Raw genomic sequence first — 21,658 nt, 5'->3', positions numbered from 1 at the left:
CTCCCAGTTCTTTGAATCTTTGGGCTGAAGAAGGACACTTACTCGGTGTATAAATGCTCAATCAACAATCCTTTATTTCCATACAACTTTCACACACACTGAGCATAACAACCATCCGGATGGGGAGAGATGCCTGAGAGGGTCACAGCAAGTCTCAAAATGGTGATGTGTTACACAGCTTTTTATACTTTCCACTGGCCCCCACCTGGTCGTAAACCTAAACATTCACAGACCCTTATCTGTCATGGCGCCTAAGTTATGACCTCGGGCTCCCTGTCTTTCTACCCCCTACAAGGGTGGGGGCACAGAATGTTGTCTGCTTTTGCTGTTACCGGCCCAAGGTCCTTCGCACGCAACCTTCTCAGAAAATGATTTAAGCAGTCTGACATGACAAGAAAACAGTGTAAAACATTCGCAGCAGATAAATGGTGGCGCCCACCTGTCTAACAGAACCCAAAGGATGGTCACATTCTTTTAATCCCCAAAGATATACTTGAACATTTGTCTAACATACTATAAGAATATACTGCGAAGGGGGTCATGTTCTTTAACCTAAAAATATAAGGAAACTAAGTTACATACTTTGCACACAACCTAGACTAAGGAATATATTTATGTTCTACAGCTGTTTAACATACTTCATCTACCTTGACTATGGGTATAAGATATACTGATTTCACAGTTTCCAAATCCATGAGGGTTACCTAGACATGAGTCTCCTTTTATATGAACTCAATACTCCTCTTGTAGTCCCACCCACATTTAAATTAACGAGATTCAGTCATGAAACCAATGGTTGGCTAACGACTGTAGTAGCACCCCATTGTATTTTGGTTTCCTCTTTTGTCTCCAGTAGCTGTTGAAGGTTTCGTGCGGTTTCAATCAGAGGCATCTTATTAACACATAAATTAATGATTCCCTGAACTATTCAAAATAAAGACTTCCCCAAATAGGAGCACTAAGGAACAAGGAAAACCACAAGTTTTTCCATTTGAGGGGTCTCTACTTGAAATGTTCTGTAAGTGAACCGTGTTAACTAAAGTTTGCTTCAAATTGTCTAATTGCTGTTAACTCATATGCAAGGTCACTTTGATTGGGTGCACTTAGGAAAAGAACCACCATTGATATGAATCACAGGACATGTAGCTTCAAATATTTATGAATTTCTTAAGTATAGCTCTAATCCATGATTACTATATTAGACCTAATGAGTACAACAATAATTAGCACGTAATGTACTCAGATTCCAAGTAAGTGCTTAAGTCTCTGTAATGTTCATGACCAATCTTATGCTTATTGAATATATATATAACAAGGGTATCAGTGAAAAAGCTGATGTCTTGAATGTAATACTTTGTTGCTGAGATCAAGAGTATAATTGCTAACACTTACAGAACCTAAAATTCCAGTTGGTAATAGTCTCTTTTGTTATGATGGTGAATAATTCCTTAAATTAGGTCATTGTTTCATCGTGATGTGAACCCAATCCAAGATTATCTCAAAGGAAGCACTTGGGAAAAAAAGAATCATTCCATTTTCATTCCATGAAATCTTGACAACTCAGTTCAATTCAACTGTATTTATACACCACCAAATCACAACAACAGACGTCTCAAGGCGCTTTATATTGTATGTAGACCTTACAATAAAAAATTCAGAGAAAAACCCAACATCATATGACCCCCTATGAGAAAGAACTTTGGTGATAGTGGGAAGGAAAAACTCCCTGCTGTGGAAGAGAGCCAGAGATTAATAACGAATGTGATTAAATGCAGAGAGATCTATTAACACATGTTGAGTGAGATAGGTGACTAGAAGGAAATAGTGCATCATGGGAATCCCCCAACAGTCTACACCTATTGCAGCATAACTACGGGAGGACTCAGGGTCACCTGATCCAGCCCTAACTATATGCTTTAGAAAAAAGGAAAGTTTTACGCTTAAGTTGTCATAAGGAATTTTATTTTAACAGGACATAAAGATTTCAGAATGTCAAAATACAATATAAATCAAAATCCAAGAGTTCAATCCAAAACTTGCACTTACTGTAGTTTGAATTCCAGTTTGTGACAGTTGTTTTTAATGATGGTGAACAAATCCTGAAATAACCTGGCTGTGTGATCCTGATGTAATACAATCAAGATTACTTTGAAAGGAAGCACTTAGGAAAACATGAACCATTAGTGTCTCCGTTCGAGGTGATCTTAATGTGATACGTCCTGAAAATCTAAAGTCGACTTAAGTTAACATGCATCTTTATATCAAGTCCTGCAACCTTGGCAAAGAGGAAAGATTTGCAACAAAGATTTCTGATGGTCAAAATGAGCTACAATTCATAATGCAAAGGTAATTTTACAGTGATTGTTGGCTGTAGAAGACATCAACAATACAACAACAATGAGCACTTACTGTATTCAGAATTCAAATAAGTGCTTATGTTGTTGTGATGTTGGTGACTTAATTTAGCAAAGCACTTTAATTAAAGAAGTGTGATCTGTGATTTTTTTCTGGAAAACAAATCCAACCTTTTCTTTAAAAAAAATAAATAAATAAATAAAGCTTAATTGTATCTCGAGTCACAATTCAACATTATGGGCTAGGAATATAGTTTAGCAAATCATTTACATACACACTTACTCTTTCAGAAATCAACCTAATCCTACTGTTTTCAGTCAGTTCATGGTTTGTTGTGGACAACAGCATTACAACAACAATTAGCACTTGATGCTTTCAGAATTCACTTAAGTGCTCATGTTGTTGTGATCTTGGTGACCAATTCAGAAGTTTATATCATCATGTGACCCTGATAGAACTATAAATAGACACCTAACATGATCAAGTACCTTAACAGAAGTACTTTCTTCATTAAAACACAAAAAAACCAAAGTTACTGTTCTTATGATAAGTATACTTTGGATTACTTCCATCAAAGGATAATTATAAACAGAACTAAATAAGACAATGTGGTAATAACAATCATAGAACATAAAACCAATGGGTCAATAACAGATATGTAAAGAACATGCTTACTTACCAATGAAATTGACCATGGTTTGTAGCATCTGCCATTTGGTTTCCCTTTTGCAGTGGATGTGGTGATATACTTATAGGGTACTCTTAACTGCTGGGTGCTGCCTCTTCCACCCAACTCCGCCTTCTTTTACACCAAATTTCAATGGTCTAGATAATGGCTGGCCAACGACCAGTGTTGGGAAGGTTACTTTTAAAATGTATTCCATTACAGATTACAGAATACATGCCCCAAAATGTATTCTGTAACGTATTCTGTTACGTTACTCAATGAGAGAAACGTATTCTGAATACTTTGGATTACTTAATATATTATCATGCTGTTTACAACTACATGAATGTACTATTGCTGTGATTTATTACTGTTACTGAAGGTCCGCGGCTCCGAACCGTAGTAAAGGGACCTCTGACTAATACGTCGGTTCGTGTCGGGCTCGTAGCCGAAAACTAGCTTTACTTTGTTGTCTGGGTCAACTTTGCTAGCCAGAGACAGAGATAGGCGTTGAAAGGCTGCTCCAACTGAACTTTTTTTTGGAGGAAAACACGAACAAAGCGTACAGTCGAGTCTTAATAGTTTACTTACAGCTGGGCTCGTCAGGCTCTCTTCTTGGCTGCAGTGGTTATTATTATATTTACATGCTTCCAGCTCCCGTTTTTGCTCGATGACAGCTCGTACTTTTCCTTTTTCTCCCTCCTCGCGCTCACAGACACATAACGGGTATGGCAGTCCATTCTCCCTGCAGCACGGACTACACTGCCTATGATGCTACATTCTTTAGACCTGTAGCATTCTGCCTATTAGCTTAGCACAACAACAACAACAGGCGCTCTCTCACCCAGGAAACACACAGAGAGAGCGCGTCACCCTGTAACCATGGCAACCGTAACGCTGCCGCCTGGAACAACAGAACGTAGCTGTCAAACAAAACCCAAACAGTCCTGACCCGCCACAATATGAAACAGGGAAGTACCGCCGTGTAATCCATTTATTTCAACAAAGTAACTGTATTCTAAATACCACCTTTTTAAACGGTAACTGTAACGGAATACAGTTACTCATATTTTGTATTTTAAATACGTAACGGCGGTACATGTATTCCGTTACTCCCCAACACTGCCAACGACCAAACCATGATTAACAAAGAACCATTGTCACACCTTAACTCAGGTCATCAGACATTCGGGAGTTAGATTTACTTGATAGAACTAGGGCTAAAGTGATATTTAGACATGGCATGAAAAAATTAGAAATAAGAACTTTCAGCCAAAAGTTTTTAAAATGTCCTTAATACAGAACATATATAAGTCATATTTGTCTGTGATAGCAAACTATGGTTTCCCATATGTCATTCATCAGTTAAATTCCTCACTTATAGCATTTAACTTGGGTTAAAAAATAATGGCTTAACTCTATAATGATATTTTCATGACTACTGAGAAAAGGACCTTAACCTGAAAAATGAGCACTTACTTTAGTGTAAGTCAGTGAAAGTTAGAATAATTATGTTATGATTAAGTCATGAGTGTTAGTGGTAAATTTCAGACTTAGGTAATAAATTATATAACATAAACTGTAATAGGATTTTATGATTTTTGTAGTTATCTTAACGTGAAAGCTGATATATTGTTCACTGATACTGTTGTATACCTGATAGGATTTATTATGAACCAAACTGTGTTTTAATGCAATCTTTGATTGTCTTTTTTTACTTGCTGAGTGGTTTCAGAGGTTCCAATCATCTCCCAGTGTCACAGTGGATCAGGTCAGGAGACAACTGAGGAAGCTTCGCCCCAGAAAGGCAGCAGGTCCAGACAAGGTGTGTCCTAGGATCCTAGGAGCCGCTACAACGAGTCTTCAATCTCAGTCTGCGACTGGGGAGAGTGCCCGCCCTATGGAAGACATCCTGCATCGTCCCGGTGCCAAAAAGGAACCGGCCCAATGAGCTGAATGACTTCCGACCGGTGGCACTGACGTCACATCTTATGAAGACTCTAGACTGAAGACTCTCTTCCTCAACCTCCTCCAACCACAGGTACAACATGCCCAGGACCCACTACAGTTCATCTACAAGGTGGGTGTCAGAGTGGAGGATGTCATCCTGTACCTGCTGCGTAGAGCCCACTCACACCTGGATGGGGGAAAAGGCACGGTCAGGATCCTGTTTCTTGACTTTTCCTGTGCCTTTAATACAATCCGGCCCTGTCTGCTTCAGGAGAAACTGAACAGGATGCAGGTGGACCCCTGCCTGGTCGCTTGAATCTCCGACTACCTCACCGACAGGCCACAGTACGTCAGGCTGAAGGACATCACGTCGGACACTGTGGTCAGCAGCACAGGAGCACCACAGGGAACTGTGCTGTCCCCTCTTCTCTTCACCCTGTACACCTCTGACTTCTGCTACAACTCTGAATTATGCCACATTCAGAAGTTTGCAGACAACACGGCCATCATGGGGTGTATCTGGGATGACCAGGAAGAGGAGTACAGAAGTCTGGTGAGGAACTTTGTCACATGGAGTCACACAAACCACCTGCAACTCAACACCTCAAAGACTAAGGAACTGGTTGTGGACCGGCGGCGCGATCGGCGTTTCCTCCCCACAGACGGCTCCGACGGGCCGGGCAAGATCACATCCGGCGAGTCGGGCAGCGAGGCAGGAGTGGCTGAGAGAAGGTGAGGTGTGTGCCGGAGAAATGCCTGCATGGTCGGAGGAAGCGACTTCAGAAGCCATGGCAGGCCAGAAAAGAGCCGTTGTAGCCGGCTTTCCACGGTTCGGCGAAGCTCCTCCGGAGGGTTCTCTAGCCAAGGAACTGGTTGTGGACTTTGGGAGGTCAAGAGCAGGTCCACTGCCGGTTCAGATAGAGGGGGAGGAGGTGGAGGTGGTCAACAAGTACAAGTACCTCGGGCTGTGGGTGGACAACAAACTGGACTGGTCATGCAACACAGAGCACCTGTACAAAAAAGCCCAAAGCCGACTGTACTTCCTCAGGAGGCTGAGGTCTTTTAACATCTGCAGGAAGCTCCTGAGGATGTTTTACCAGTCGGTGGTTGCTGGAGTACTTTTCTATGCAGTGGTGTGCTGGGGGAGCAGCACAGCAAAGAAGGACTCATCCAGGCTGGAAAAACTGATCAGGAAGGCTAGCTCTGTGGTCGGCATGAAGCTGGACACTCTGGTGTTAGTGGCAGAGAAAAGGACACTAAAGAAACTGCTGGACATTATGGACAATGCTGGGCATCCTCTGCACACGGCCATAAACAACCAGACGAGTCTGTTCAGTGACAGGTTGCTTCTCCCAAAGACAAGAACCAACAGACTTAAAAACTCCTTTGTCCCACACGCCATCAGACTGTTTAACTCCTCTCTGGAGGGGAGAGGGAGGGGAGACAGGAGGACAAAGGAGGGGGGAACAACTAAGCTGTAGTGCCTCTTCACTTCACTGTGCAATTACCTTTTGTGCAATACCTTTTGTTAATAGTCAACGGTGCAATAGACTCCATACTTGAAATGTGCAATTCACTTGTATTTTTATTTTTATTCCTATTTATTCTATTTATCCCCTTTGTATATTTTATCTATATATGTCTTTGTATTTATATATGTGTATATATATATATATATATATATATATATATATATATATATATATATATATATATAAAATTCTGTAACTCTGTAACTTCTGTCGGTGCTTTTTTGGAAACCGAATTTCCCAGAGGAACCCACCCGAGGGATTAATAAAGTTTTATCTTATCTTATCTTAAAATTGCTGCCTTTGCTCTTTTAGTCAGTAATTGATTTAAAGCTGAGCGGGCTGCTTCTAACTTCTTAAGTATAGTTTTGGACCTGGAGATTTTAAACTGCACTTCTAGTTTTTGTATTATGTGCTCTAAATCGAGTTGTTCTTTCATTGAAGCCTCTTTCTGCGCTGTGCTGTATGAGATAATACTACCCCTAAGATAGGCTTTAGCAGTTTCCCACAATAAAGATGGGCTTACATCTTCCGTTTTATTAGTGGTCATAAAAACATTCCACTCTTTAGTCATATACTCAATAAATAAGGATTCATCCTCCATCGGCGGGAATGTGGCTCAAAATAAGGTGGGTGAATATTTATGCTTACTACTGAATGATCAGATAATGGACAAGATGCCACGTCCGGTTGTGGCAGACATGTGGGGTTTGTAGAAAGGACCCAAAAGCCGGCAGCTCTGGTGCAGGTGAGTGTTTATTTACAGGAGTGGGTACAAACAGCAATGGTGGGTGAACATGAAACTGGAAAACCTAAACTGGGCAGAGCTAAGAAAACAAACCAGAACGAAGATGCAGGGAGGTCCGGGGAAATACACACGGAGAGACGCAGGGAGACCGAGGGGGAAACAACACAGACGAACCAGCAACTACTATGACAGAAGACACAACTTAAATACACTCAGAGAACACAGGGAGATTACACACAGGTGGGGGACACAGCTGGGAGTGATTAACGTGATGAGACTAGGGAGGCAAACTGAAAACACTCACATAAGACGCAGACCTTCACAATAAAACAGGAACTTACACATGAAAGGACACAAACTAAGAAACGCGGACTAGATACAGGAACACACGGGCAGAACAGAGTAAACACTAAACAGAGGAAGAACAGAACCAATAATCACACTAATAGAAAACACAAAACGCTGGGTCAAAAGGACCCGGGACCATGACACAAGACCTTATTGAGCACTCTTCCATCCTATCCAAGACCGTCCTGGATGACAGGAGCAAATCTATTCTTGAGAAACTCTGATGGAGGCAAGAAAAAAAAGTGAAATCCCTATCTGTGGGGTGAGCTACTCGCCAGGAATCAAAAATTTCTAGATCAGAACAAAACTCTTTCAGTCTAATGCTTTTTGGGGACAATTCACCCCCTGGTGGAGATTTATCAACCCTAGGATCAGGAACACAATTAAAATCACCTCCCAAAACCAAATATGGGGAAGCTATGGCTGAAACATGGGTTAAGAGATTGGGAAAAAAAGAGACATCTTCTGAATTTGGACCATAAACACATCCTATAAAAATAGATTCTCTAAATAAGAAACCAGATATAAGAATGTAGCGTCCTTCCTTATCTTTTATGACTTTTTATGGTTAGAGGCAAATTACGATGGATAAGGATGGCTACTCCTCTACTTTTTGTATTATAGGATGAGTAAAAAGCTTGGCCAACCCAACTTCTTTTTAGTTTTGAGTGTTCCAAATCATTTAAATGACTTTCTGAAACTAAGGCAATTTGTGTTTTTTCCTTCTTCAAAAATGAAAGATTTTTTTTGTCATTTAACAACATTATTCAGCCCTTAAAGAAATTATTTTAAGATCAGTCATATCAGCTCAGCTTTTTTTTTTTCTGTTATAATTCCCAAATACAAATGGATAAGTGCATGTAGATAACCCCGTAGGTCCTTCAGATACTTTACTCCCCTTTTTTTCCAAATGTAAACACTGGAACAATGAAAAATATAGCTCTCTTAAACCATTGTAGCTAACAGTGTAGGAGGCTGAAACGATTTAAACTTGAACTGAATCTTCAGTCCTACTTGGAACTGTCCATGGTAGGTAAACCAAGCTAAGTGATCCACACTCCATACCGGTCTGGAGCACTGCGCCGACGAGTTGGTCGCTGAAACTGCTGGCCCACGTGGTCTGGCTCACCCACCACACCCCCACCATTCTCATGGTCTACATGGGAAGGGGACGATGGGATAACCACAACTGGAGCGGGATCAGCTGCAACTGAGACAGATGGCTGAGAGGAGCTGGGGCCATTGCCAGTTGCAGTAGAGAACAGACTGTGCAGACCCAGATCACGGTCTGCTGGGTCATCCTCTAAAGCTGGTGGTGGGACCTCTGTAGGGGACCACTGATGAGCTTGATCAAGGACCCAGGTATTGTCCAGGGGCTCGCAGCAGCGATAATGCTTTAGCTGGTCATGGTGGACAACTTTCACTTTAGACCTTGGGTTCTTCTGGACCCGATAAACTAGGTCATCCAATTGCACCAGGACAAAGAATGGTCCTTCATACGATGGGAGGAACTTTCTGACCTTGTTCTTGATGTGACATGTTCCTTTGATGAGATACCACACAGGATCTCCAGTCTTATACTGTGTGTGGCAACAGTTCTTGTCATATTGCCTTTTTGCGCACGTGACTGACTCACACAGGGCTTCCCTGACGATGAGGTGGGCCAGATCCATCCGCTCACGCATTTGCTGCACATACTCTGGAGCTAAGGGTTGGTTGTCTGGATCAGGAGGTAGACCTGCGACAAGGTCCACTGGCTCACTCAGTTCTCGGCCAAACATCATGAAGTTTGGGGTGAAACCTGTAGCACTGTGTTTGGTCACCCTGTAGGCCATAACAGCGTACGGGATCATCAGGTCCCAGTCCCAATGGCAACGCTCTGCTGTGGAGGCCAGGATCTTCTGGAGAGTGGCATTAAAACGTTCAACCTGGCCATCTGACTGGGGTCGGAATGGCGTTGTATGAGTCTTGTCTATGCCAAACAAACTGCACACCCCCTGGAACACATCAGATTCAAAATGGCGTCCCTGGTCACTGTGCAGTGCTTGAGGTATCCTGTAGCGGCACACCCACTCAGATGCAACGACCTCGGCAATGGTTGCAGCCCATTCATCTGGGATAGGAAAGGCTTCAGTCCACTTTGTAAAGTAGTCTTGTATCACAAGCACATATCGGTTTCTCTGCTCCGTCTCATTCAGTGGTCCCATAATATCCAGCGCAACGCGCTCCATTGGGGCTCCTACCCGGACAGTTCCCATCGGAGCTTGCAGTGTCTTCTGGGGTCGGGCCCTGGATGCTGGTACAAGTACGGCACCAAAGAGCAACGTCTTCCCTCATGTGATACCAATAGAATCGGGTTCGTAGTCTGGCCACAGTCCTCTCGACACCAAAATGTCCACCCACTGGCCCTTCATGCATCTGGCCCATCACTTCTGGTTGTAGCTTGCGTGGCTGTACGATTTGGGGATAGAACTGGGTCTCGTCAAGGCAGTAGAAGCGACGGACCAGAACTCCATCTCTGAAGTAGAGCCGTTTCCATTGAGCCCAGTATGTCTTAGTGGCTGGGCTGCATGGTGAAACAATAGTCCATGGGGGGCGCTCACTGCTGGCCTCCATCCAGGCGTGTATGGGTGCAATGTCTGCATCAGCGTCCTGGGCTTGGCTCAGCTCCCCCATGGTCCAGCCGTGAAACAGAGAAGCAGTATCAAGGGTTTTAGCCACATATACTTTCTCAGTCAGCTTTACTGTGTGTGTATTAGTGGAAATGTTCTGATGTGATATGTCTGTTCTAGTGTGAATTATCTGTTCTGAGATGTCTGTGTTAGTAGGAGTGTTTTGACATAAAATGTCTGAACTAGTAAGAGCAGTTTGATCTAAAGTCTTTGTTTCTGGTGTAGTGGACCTGGACGGTGGATGATCTCAAAGTTGTACTCAGCAAGCTTCTCGAGCCATCGAGCTAACTGTCCCTCTGGCTCTTTCATTTTTGTTAGCCAGCGCAGGCTGCTGTGGTCTGTGTGCACTTTGAAAGGCCGTCCAAGGAGGTACTGGCGAAAATGGGATGTGAAATCCACTACGGCTAGTAGTTCACGTCGTGTGGTGCAGTAGTTTTGTTCAGTTCTTGATAGCTTACGACTGCCATATGCCAGCACATGTTCCACGCCCTGTTGCATCTGTGACAGCACCGCGCCGATACCAGTGTCGCTGGCATCAGTGTCTAGTGTCATTTCTCCATGGTCAAGTGGATAGCCAAGAACAGGGGCAGAGGTGAGTTGACACTTCAGCTTGTTGAAAGCTGCTTGGTGCTCAGCATACCACTGAAAATGTGCGTTCTTCTTGGTCAGGTTGTGCAGGGGTTCGGCTATAGAGGCAAAATCTTTCACGAACCAGTGATAATATGAGGCCAGGCCGATGAAGCGTCTGACCTCCTCAAAGGACGTAGGTGTGGGCCACATCTGAACTTTTTGAACTTTGCTGGGGTCGGTAGCCACACCATACTCGAATACCACATGGCCAAGATAAGCAACTTTGCGGCGAAAGAGGCAGCATTTGGCAAGTTTCAGTTTCAAGTTAGCTTGTTGAAGTCTATAGAATACCTGGCCAAGCCGTTGCAGCATCCCCGACATGTCCTTAGCCAGCACGATGATGTCGTCCAAGTAAACCAGGCAGGTCTCCCACTGCATGCCAGCCAGGACGCGGTCCATCAGCCGCTGGAACGTCGCCGGGGCATTGCATAGTCCAAATGGCATGACGTTCCACTCAAAGAGGCCTGTCCTAGTGCAGAAAGCGGCGGCCCCGCGTGCTCTAGGCGTCAGCTCAACCTGCCAGTAGCCTGATGCGAGGTCTAATGTGCTGAACCATCTGGCAGTTGAGAGTGTGTCCAGCGTGTCCTGGATGCGGGGCAGCGGGTAGGCGTCTGTTATGGTGCGGTCGTTGAAAGCCCTGTAGTCAATGCAGAGACAGTATGTCCCATCTTTCTTCCGCACCATAACAATGGGCAAGGCCCAGCTGCTGCAGCTGCGTTGGGCGAGACCGCTCTGTAGGCTGTCGTAGATCTGCTGATCGGCATCTTGCTGCTTTCCCCCTGCCATTCTTCGTGGATGTAGTTTGACTCGGGCACCAGGATGGGTTATGATGTCATGCTGCACAAGGCTGGTTCGGCCCAGGTCAGCAGGCCCTGTAGAAAACACATGTCCATAAGTGAAATGGTAAATGGCATGTATTTGTATAGAGCATTACTAGTCCCTAAGGACCCCAAAGCGCTTTACACAACCAGTCTTCCACCCATTCACACACACATTCACACACTGGTGATGGCAAGCTACATTGTAGCCACAGCCACCCTGGGGCGCACTGACAGAGGCGAGGCTGCCGGACACTGGCGCCACCGGGCCCTCTGACCACCACCAGTAGGCAACAGGTGAAGTGTCTTGCCCAAGGACACAACGACCGAGACTGTCCAAGCCGGTGCTCAAACCGGCAACCTTCCGATTACAAGGCGAACTCCCAACTCTTGAGCCACGATCGCCCCCCCTAAGTGCTAAGCAAGCGTTTCAGTTGGAGCTGTTCATAATCATTGAGGTCTGTGGAGCTCTGGGCATAGAGCTCCTGCAGGTGTAACCACAGGAGGGCTGGTCAGTGAGTCTGCAGCTGGAGAGACCATGGAGGGTTCCACGGCCTCATCTGGCTGGAGGAGCCCGGCAATGGATCCTTCCGTAATTGTTACTGCTTTATTGCCGAGGTTAAAAAGGCAAAGTGGGACAGCTTTAGAAGGCTGCACGTTGACTAGGACTCTGGCGATAAGTACTTTGTGCTTCTCAACAAAACCTTTGGTAGGACTAAGCATCATGTCACCTTGAGCTGCTGCACCAGGATGCACATTGCCTTTCACCATATACTCTTGCCCCGGTTCCACCACCACAGTTCTAGCTATTCTCACTGCGTGTGACTTTGTACTGGCTTCGGATTGGTAGTAGAGCACCTCTTCACCAAACAGGATGATGCAGCGTTGGCCGAAATCAAGACGTGCTTCAGCTTGAGTGAGAAAGGGATGCCCAAGCAGCACCTCATTTTCTGCTATATCTGCCACCAGGTAATCAACATCCACCTGTCGATTGTTGATATTGACAGATATCTGGGCTTCACCTAGCACCGGCACGTCCCCAGGTCCCACACCAAGCAAGGTCTCAACAACTGAGGGCTGTAGTGGTGGCCTCACGTCTGGGTGGATGGAGTTGTAGTAGGGCAGCAGCAGCACGCTCCTCCGGGCCCCACTGTCCAAAACAGCACATGCCTCCACTTCGTAGAGGCGCATGGGGATACTCATTTCTTGGCTTTGGCACTTAAGGTGGAGCACGGTGGGTTTTGGGCTGTCCCAAGGGCTACTGTTCAATGTTAAGGCCTTGGTGGTTTTGTGAGGGGAAGGGCACTGCTTTTGGACATGGCCCCAACCTTGACAGTTATGGCAGCGAACCCCACTCCTTTTAAAGTTTCTGTGATTGTTCGGTGTTGTCGAGGTTGTGTGTGGGACAGAATGATTCGGTGAGGGGCTAGCTGCAGGTGCATGCTCAGCAACAGTCTCCTCTTTGTCTTTTTCTCTGACAACGGCAGCTCGGGGCCGGCGTTCAGCTGCGTTACGGGCTCCTTGCTGCATGGAACTGGTTACATAAGATGCAGCCCTTTTAGTGGTTTCGTGTCGGTGGGCTATTTCGTATGCACAGGCAAGTGTGGCTGGGTGCCTCTCTAGCAACTTCTGTACTATTTCTGCATCACCCAGCCCATTGGTGAAAACTTCAACAGCTATAGAGTCTTGTTCAATCTCTGCTCTATCACCATATGCAACAGCCACTTTCCCATAAATGTCATCTCTGAAAACATGCAGGGCCTCACCAGGTTTACGCACTCGCTGCCTCAGTTCTACAGCAACAGCAGCTGCATGGTCAGAAGAAGGGCCATATGCAGTTTCCAGTTCGTCCACCAGGCGGCGGTAATCCCATTTGGATGAGCGGGGATTTCTGTGGATAATGGCCCCTGCTGCTCCAACTAGGCAGAATTTAAGCTGAGTTGTCATTGTTTTTTCTGACCAATAGTTGGCTTCAGCCCAGCTCTCAAACCTGTGCAGAAATTCCTTTCACGGTGTGGTGCCGTCATATTGGCCCAGACGTAGGGTGGGGACTCTCTCTCTAGATTCTAGAGTCTGGATAGTGGATTTTCATTTGGGGAGTAGGAGCTGGATAGTAGTTCATGCTGCTGCCTGTGTTTCTCTCACGGCCATAGCTGCGGTATTCAGCATCAAGGAAGGGATTCATGCGGGAAAACTGCGGCTGGGCAGGACCATCGGGCGGCGCGAATACACCCTCTCCATTAGTGTGTGTGTTAGCACAACTTTCAGCACACAGGAATGGGTTCATATGTTCGTATTCAGTCACAGCTCTGTTAGCTTCCCTAATGCTCGCGGCACCCTCGGAGACACTGGTCAGCGATATGAACGGGTTGGAGTAATTGGTCTCAAGTCCGTAGTTTTCACGAGAATGGCGAGCAGCGGCCATCGCGAGTTAGCTTAGCTACAGGCCAATACACTTGTAATTACGGTCACTCGGCTTAATCGTTAGCCACTTTAGCCTGTCTGTTTTTCTCAGTGCTCACCACTCCTTTAACAACGTGAGAGGGTCCCTTCGTGGTCGCCAGTGTTAACCATTCCTCGCTGTCAGTCCCCTGACTGTGGTCGGGAGACGCGAGGGGAGATTCTTCCTCCAGGGCCGAAGTTTGTCCTCCTTCAGGGTTAACTCCTTTCACTTTTGTGGAGTAGTGAGGCAGACAGAAATCAGCCGGGACACCGGAGAGTACTGAAGAGATGAGGCTTTAATAACAGTACTGCACACTTCGAAAACACACTGCGTAGGCTGTAGCCCGTTAGATCGCTGCTCCCGGTCGCCCTCTCTACCCAGGACACACTCTCTCTCTCTTTTTTTTCTCTTCCGCTCCCCGCGTTTCCTTCACGCGCATGCTCACACACACATCACATACACTCCTTACTGCACCCAGCCACACACAAGACGGCAATTCCCGCAACATCAGGAAAGACCTCCGCTCAGTCTGACACCATCACGTGACCAGCAGTAAGAAAACTTACCTTAAAAATCTGTAGGGTTGTTTTCTCTGAGACATGTTGGAATCTGTAAACTGTTACTCCGAAAAGGATCCAGATGTTTCAAAATACTTCTCTGGCGAACGTTTCAATTCTGCGAACATAAATGCTGTGATTAATGGACTAAAAGTCATCGCTTCTCACCCCTATTTATGGATTCAAGGATCAAAGGATCAAATTGGTGGTAAGATTCTAAATATATGTGATGTCATAATCCTGTTAGTTTGGAATACACAAAACAATAAGCACAGTTGTACAGACACATACACACACTCCCAAAAACTAGCCAGCCCTCATGAGGAGGTTGCGACGCCCTCCAGGTGCGGGAAAGAAAGCAGGAAAAACTGGGAGCGGGCCGCCTCACCGCTCGTTACATTAATGGACCGCCCCAAAGAAATCCAAACACGGAAATGCTTTCACACACTTGTGATTATGCACAGAGGTCCATCCTAGCAGCCAACGTCAGATCTCCATGCAGGCACACATTAATGCACATACATCTGCACACATTCAGAGAAAAACTCCCCCAAAGAAATCCAAACATGGAAACTTTTGCACACACTGCACACACATTCAGAGTTCATAATGTACTGGTGAGTCTCCACCTATTACAGGTGGATGCAACCTGGACTGTCTCAAGACAGACGAGACCAGATCCACCAAAGAAACTGCAGATGTGAGGACATGCGTCTTTTTGAAATATATAAAACAATAAACACGGTCGTGCAGACACATACACTCACACAGGCTGTGAAAGCCTAGCCAGCCCTCGTGATGGGGTGGACCTCCTCCAGGCCTCACTGCCTTCCCCTCCTGAGAGAAACCCTTTATAGAAGAGTTGAGAAAGACACAATTTGTGAGGTCTGAATGTTCTGGTGAGTCTCCACCTGTTGCAGGTGAGTGCAGCCTGGACTGTCTCGAGACAGACCAGATCAGCTGCACCACAGACACTTCATACCTCATCTCAGGAGAAAAACTGAAAGAACAACATAAAAAAGGAGAAAACGACCTCAGAAACATGGCCAACATCTGTTTGATTGGACTAACAAATAATGCTTGACCTTTTTCAGGTGCTCGCCTAACCTTCAGTAGTTGTTCGAGGTCATTGAAACGCTTAGGTTTTATATATCCAGTTTCCTTGGATTGATAATCTGTCTCGTATTGAAATTGTTCTTTGGTCAGTTTTACCTGTTGCAGAATTTCAGGGTCGCTCTTGTTGACTTTAATAGCCACGATCTGTCTGTTTGCTCTGTGAATTGGTTAGAAACAAAACTGAACTTGTTTTGGTTTCTTTTGTAAAATGCTCTGAAAACATCTGGAAAGGGTTTGGGTTGGTGTCAGGTCAACGTCCGTTATGCCATCAAGTATAATGGGTGAGCGCTCGTATTTGGGTTTTAGGATCAAAGCAAAGCTACCACGTCATGAAGGATCGAAGCAAAGCTACCGCGTCACAAGGGATCAAAGTGATTCTAATGTATGCGCAGGCGCACACACACATGTTTGTTTGTGTAATATTGTTCACACTAAATTTGACCGTAGGCAATTTAATATGAGTCAATCAAAGAAAATGTTAGTTTTGGAGAATTTTGAAATTACGAAACTGACAATTACGAGAATTTTTGTTCGTGTATTTTTTTCTTTTGCATAACATGTCGAGCTTTTCTGTATATAGCCATGTCGTAGATTTCGGAGCAAACAAGAAATTGATGAAAATGTTCTATTTTATTTTAACAATCATCAACTGCATATGCAGGTTTCGTACGGGTGCTTGAAATCCTTGAAAAATCTTGGATATATTGTAGTGCTTCTATTTCGGATTTGGTGCTTAAAACGTCTTGAAACTGTATTTCATTCACCACAAATAACTATCTGATTGAATAGTTTTCTTATCAGATAGAGAAATAAAATGGCAAAGTCTAAAAGCAACATTTCTCTGCCTGGGCTGCCTTGTACCTCTGCACGTCAGTCTGTTTCAATGTGTGACCCCCCCTCCCCGAACAGTCGGGGGTGAGCGCACTAACGTGCCTGGAGGCCGTTTTAATGAGTGTTTGCTGGAAAACGAAAAATACAAGAAGGAGTCTGCAAGAAGGATTTGTACGTTTTCACTGTGGAGGAGTTTGCGTAAGTCCTAGTAAATCATTTTCTCCAGTGTGGACGTTACACATGCTAATTTTTAAAATCGTTTTTATTATTTTGCTAGCTAGCAAACTCGCGGGATAAATGATTGAAATGCACTCAGTGTGATGCAATACGGTGCCGCTATTCTAACAGTTAGTTATTGCAGGGTAATTTCTGGAATATGCTGTGAATTTAACCAAGATTACACAGCAGTAGCAGTAATGCGAGTTACTTCCCCAAAGTGAAAGCTTTAAACGTTAGCCCGATGCTAAACTAGCCAACTCAAGCTTTCTGATTGAAGGCTAAAAGCAGCGTTGTCACCAAGTAAACAGAATATTGATTCTATTTTGGTGTATTGCTGCAGTTTTTTCAAGTATTAACTTGGTGCTTTTGGCAACCTTAGGGGGAAATAATGGTAATATGACTGATCCATATGGACACAAAGAATATAGACTTTTTTGTGCTACCGAAGTTCCGTGGCTTTCATTCAAAATCTGTTTATCGTTAAACAACTTGAAGATTATAATGGCTTCAAACTCACATTGAGGCCTGTGGGGCACTATCAGCCACTGAAACAGTAGACAAATGAATATTTCATACCTTAAGGCTGCCTGTTTATTTAAGGGAGATGAACAATACATTATAATTGTATATAATAATATCACAGATGATAGATTAAATAGGTTTTTGATAGATGCTTGTGCATTGTTAAAGTCTTATATGTTGAATTGATCTGAGTATGTCATCTGTTCAAAGCCTCTCCCAGTCAGTGCTGTTCTCTATGCCTGTCTTACTCTACATGATCTTTTTTAACATCAGCATGCTAAAGGACTTGTTTGGAAGAGACTGCTATTTTATACGCTAAAATATGTTTTTCTTCTGGTTGATGAAAACACTTTATTATCCTCTAATAGATTTTTTAAATGCTTGGTGATGGTAGTACCCAAAACTAGCTGCATCAGGTACTTCCCTGTGTATTTGGAGAGGATCAGAAGTCCCAGGAATAAAAAAGCAACTAATTATTTATCTGCACAGCCGTACAAGTGGCTGACTGCTAGTTTGGTCCTCTGAGGCCGTGTCCTAGTCAGTGTGTCTCGCTAGATTTCTCTCTCTTCTGTTAATTGAGCATTTTTGTTTGTTTTGTGCCGTTCTGGTTAATAAGTGAAATTAATAAAAGCCGCAGAAATATTTTCATTGCATTTCTGTTTGTTCTGTACTTGCTAACTGTCAGTTCAGAAGAAAATGTAGCTGCTGTTTGCCAACAAACTCAGTTCCTTTGCCCAATAATTTACTTCAAAAAAATGCCTACATATATATTTATAAGCTGAGTTATTATATAGCTGAATAATTATATCTTTCAATTCATAACTAATAATGTTTTATTTTAAATTTGTGTCTTTTAGCTTCTTCTGCTTATTATTGTTATCCATCCATTTTCTTCTGCTTATCAAGGACTGGTTTACCCGGGCAGCAGCCTAAGCAGAGAAGCCCACATCTCCCTCTCCCCAGCCACCTCCTCCACTTATTCTGGGATAACACCAAGACATCCTCAGGCCAGCTGAGAGATATAGCCTCTCCAGAGTGTCCTAGGTCTGCCCTGGGCCTCTTTCTCCTTTTCTCATCAGCCTCTCTTCAACGTGTAGGAATAGCAGCTCTACTCTGAGCCCCTTTTGAGTAACTGAACTCCTCAGCCTGTCTTTAAGGGAGAGGCAACACCCTTAGAGAAAGCTCGTGTTTTTCATCTGTCAGTCCTCTGTTCACCTGTCCCCAAACTCGTAAACAAGAGAAGATTAAAGTCCTCCGCTTGATGCTGCAAGTCATTGTTTTTTATTGTCTTTTTCTTAATATCTTCAGATCATTCTAAAAATATCTGTACAACAGTTTGTTTATGCAGTCAGCATTTGTATATATACAGCAGTATTCTCAAACAAGCAACAGTGAACGCACCTGTGTGAGGCAAATTCCACAATCACAGTTCAATCAGTCCCCCCACCCTGACACTTTTTTCCACTTTAAGTGAGGAAATGGAATTAAATCTGACACATCTTTATCTTTTTTGGACATATCAACATATCTTTTTAAGGTTAAGAGAATATGGTCATCAGATTGGAGAAGCTGAACAATCAGAGCTGTGATAATGATATTTAAGGATATTTAAGGTGTGTTGACTGGTTCATAACGTCAGCTCATGTGAGAAAACATCCCATGCTAAAAGTTGCCGCTAGCTGCTGGTTGATGGTGAATTTATTGTGTGTTTCCACCGTCTGTACAGATGAAGAGTAGCAGAGCTGGAGATGAGGCAGGAGGAAGAGTTGACTCAATTCAATTTCAGTTTATTTATATAGCGTTAATCACAACAACAGTCACCTCAAGACACTTTATACTGCAAGGTGGAGGCCCTATTGTAATACAGAGGAAACGAAATGATCAAAACAAGCCCTTTTGAGCGAGCACTTGGTGACTGTGGGAAGGAAAAACACCATTTTAACTGGAAGAAACTTCCAGTAGAAGCAGGTATAGGGAGGGGCAGCCTCTGAGGACTGGTTGGGGTTGAGGGGAGGGAGAAAGAACAAAGGACACGCTGTGGAAGAGAGCCACTCTATGAGCTGTTCATTCAGTTTGTGGTTTAGCTTGACTCCATGACGTTTCTGAACTAATGCTTTGCTCAATTAATGTTGCAATGAATTATGGGTGGATTTTACTGATATTCTATCTTTATGTTGTCACCAAACAGATCTACAGATTTAGGATTAGCTACAGGCTCCTCTACCCCTGCTAGCCCTTCTGTCCTGCCCAGGATGGCGCCCCTGGTGCCCCCTCATAAGGTCCAGCAGTCCTACTGTCCATCCAGCAGCTCCTTCTCCCCTCTTACAGCCCCTATGGGAGCTCCATCTGTGGTGGCTACAGGCCTTACAGCTACAGCTACGGTGGCGGCTACAGCCTGGGAGGATACAGACACACACCTCACCTTGAGGACGTCCCCCCAGCAGGTTTGTGCAGCAGGCTGAAGAGATGGAACAGCAAGCACTCACATATTCATATGAGTACATTTAGTTGTTTTGAGAGGTGTACTCAACACAGGACAGTGGCTGCAGGTGCTAATTGTTCTGAGTTCAAAGTAATTAAGGCTGCTGTTGCAAAGTTTGATAATAGAATCTGAAGCTGGTAATGTTCAGGGCTGCAGTACACGTGTAAAGATGAGTCTGCTTGTATGACATCATATGTGCCTTTGTGTAACTCAGTGGCAAATAAATTGGGTACCATAGCTCCATATGCCATTAGTTACTTTACAAGTGTAAGGAAAAGCAGAAGGACTTGTTTTTGGTTCAGACCAGTTAAAATGATGAATGTCTTTCATTCAGTTTCCTTGCTTGGTTTAGACACTAACTGGGCGAGCGAGGAGGACGACCACGTGGTGGCCAGAGGAGAATATGACTTTACAGCTGCTTCTCAGGAGGAGCTTTCTATGCAAGCTGGAGAGATGCTCAACCTCGCTCCTAAAGGTGATGAGCTTTTTACTGGCTGCGGGACATTTGATTCTGAGTGCTTTGACCCAAAACCTTCTATTTTTGTTTTCCTTATCTTAGAAATAACAGATGAGGGCTCTTCTTTTGTGTGAGCGTGCCCCATGTTTACAACGATCTCCCTCGTGTTTAGAGCTACAGCCCCGTGTGCGTGGCTGGCTCCTGGCCAGCGTGGACGGTGAGACCACCGGCTCGTCCCAGCAAACTACGTTAAGATCCTCAGCAAGAGAAGAGACCGCCGGGCCACAGATGTGGAGAGGCTCGCTCAGGCCCAGCAGGCGAACACGCAGGCACCCCAAACAACCTCAGCTGCACAAATCTGTGTCTCTCCTGCAGCCCATAAACGTACAGCATCTACCCGCATCATGTACAGTACATGAAGGACCCGTCTCGTCAGATTCATTAGGCTCAGCTGTGTCCCCCTCCTGTGTTTCCTCGTTTCCCTCTGTGTGTATTTATAGTAGTGATGGCCAAACAAAGCTTTCTGAAGCTTGTGTTGAAAAACGATTCATTACTGGAAGCTTTTTAACACAGTCCTCTGTGGTGACATCTGCTGGTCAAAAATATGAAGAGCAGCTTGAATCTACAGAAAAACTGAACTGCTTCATTATGATTGCCCACTCTGCAGAGTGGAATTCACAATTCACAATTGGACGTCACTGATCACGTGACTGTGGCCAAACGAGCATCGACAGAGTGCTTCTGAAGCGGTGTGTTGGTGTTTTCGACACACGCGCCGGAGCGTCAGCTTCAAGCGGGCCATCACTAATTTATAGCATTCGTCCTCTTGTGTGCGTTACTGGTCCGTCTGTGTTCCTCCATGCTGTTTTTCCTGCTTGTCATCGTGTTTTAACTCCATTCCCTCGTGTCCAGGTTTCTTATCTGGTTCTCAGCTTTCCCAGTTTAGGTTTTCCTAGTTTTGTTTCTCGCCTCCCTCGCCTTTGTTTGTATGTCACTCTCCATAAATAAAGCTCACTCACATCAGCAGTGCCTGCATCTTGGGTCCTCCATTCATATCTCAACATCTTGACATTTGACATCACAACTGAGAAGCGAGTCTGGCATTGACATTTGACATCACAACAGAGAAGTGAGTCTGGCATTGACATTTGACATCACAACAGAGAAGTGAGTCTGGCATTGACATTTGACATCACAACAGAGAAGTGAGTCTGGCATTGACATTTGACATCACAACTGAGAAGCGAGTCTGGCATTGATATTTGACATCACAACAGAGAAGCGAGTCTGGCATTGACATTTGACATCACAACA

General features: G+C 44.5%; 1 long non-coding RNA gene across 1 annotated transcript; it reads left to right on the top strand.

Moving 5' to 3' along the window:
* Positions 1-19,285: 19,285 nt before the first annotated feature.
* LOC148094595 (uncharacterized) lies at positions 19,286-21,363 on the top strand. The gene is made up of 3 exons (XR_015718463.1): positions 19,286-19,849; positions 20,240-20,362; positions 20,447-21,363. It is a non-coding gene; the product is annotated as an uncharacterized LOC148094595 (long non-coding RNA).
* Positions 21,364-21,658: the final 295 nt, after the last annotated feature.

This window comes from Neolamprologus brichardi, unplaced genomic scaffold (genome assembly GCF_056152115.1).
Source record: "Neolamprologus brichardi isolate AB-2024 unplaced genomic scaffold, ASM5615211v1 NODE_ptg000033l+_length_6344489_cov_1, whole genome shotgun sequence".
Lineage (NCBI taxonomy): Eukaryota > Metazoa > Chordata > Actinopteri > Cichliformes > Cichlidae > Neolamprologus > Neolamprologus brichardi.
Note: the sequence above shows the minus strand (reverse complement) of the source record. Positions and strands in the feature narration are given on the sequence as shown.